Source organism: Mus pahari, chromosome 3, assembly GCF_900095145.1.
Source record: "Mus pahari chromosome 3, PAHARI_EIJ_v1.1, whole genome shotgun sequence".
NCBI lineage: Eukaryota > Metazoa > Chordata > Mammalia > Rodentia > Muridae > Mus > Mus pahari.
The window spans coordinates 28,668,486-28,669,685 of NC_034592.1; the positions used below are offsets into that span (position 1 = coordinate 28,668,486).

Consider the following 1,200-nt stretch of genomic DNA (forward strand, 5'->3'; position numbering starts at 1 on the left):
TCTCTGTCTCTCTGTCTCTCTCTCTCTCTCTCTCTCTCTCTCTCTCTCTCTCTGTGTGTGTGTGTGTGTGTGTGTGTGTGTTTGTCTGTCTGTGTCCCAGGTATCAAGGAAAGTGAACTGCATAATATTGGTAAGGAAAGAAGAAGTCACTATAAGGGTATCACATAATGTGTCTACCTCACAGTATAAAAGAAATAAAAGGAATTTATTTTGAAATCTACTAATTCACTCAAAACCTCACAAGAGATTTGTGGAACATATGAAAAAAGAGCTAAATGTGGGGGGAAATACCACTGAAAAGGCATATATCAACTCAGCTTATTAAGGTATTTATGGAGCGTTGTTTAAAAATAAACTAAAAACTAATGCACAGGCAAGCTTATTGATCTTGGAAATTTCACAAAATTCTCATTTAGGAAGTACACAAATGAATCAGTTGGCAAAATTAAGTCTAACACTATTGAAATAATTAGGACATTTTTGTGAGCACGCATTTGCTTTTGTTAGCAAACTATTTTTAATGTCCCCTGGGACAGATGGTGATGCAGCTCCATATGAATAAACACTTTAAATTAGTTTTCAGAAAGTAGGTCATGACATCTGTCCTGTTCCAGGGAGTCTCTCTCTCTCCTGCAAATACTGCACTTTTGCTTCTATGCTCTTGTTTATGTTTTGTTTGCTTTCTTCAGAGTGGAAAAGAAGCAAGGGGAATCTCCAGTGTCATGGCTGTGATGCCTAATCTTGGCTGTCAACTTGCTGGGTACACCCGTGAAGGGTATCTGTGATTGTGTCACTTGAGATCAGAATATCCACCTGAACCTGCCCACCTGCAGTGGGAACCACCCTAAAATGCTTTCCGTCAGGAGCCCACAGAAAGAACACAGAAGGAAGACACTTGCTTTTCTCCTGTTTGCCCTGACTATAGCTGGCAAGTTCACCGATCATCTTCCTGGGGCTTTCCCTTATTGATGCTAGAACATATTTCTTTGGAATTCCAACTTAGAGTAAAGACAAGCAGCTCCCCAGGAATGCTTCAGAGCATCCAGTCTCCTGGACTGAGCATTCATTGTTTTTCCATTAGGAAACAACTATTGTTATACTAATGGGACCACAGACTATAAGCCAATCTAATAAATTCTCATCTCTCTGTCTCTCTGTGTGTGTCTCTGTCTCTGTCTCTTTCTGTCTCTCTCTGTCTCT

The 1,200-nt window shown here is 40.2% G+C and overlaps 1 protein-coding gene across 4 annotated transcripts in view; it reads right to left on the minus strand.

Annotated features, from left to right (window-relative positions):
• Lrp1b (LDL receptor related protein 1B) overlaps positions 1 to 1,200 on the minus strand; it is a 1,962,444-nt gene that overhangs the window by 874,528 nt on the left and 1,086,716 nt on the right. The gene's annotated exons all lie outside the window — the stretch shown is intronic.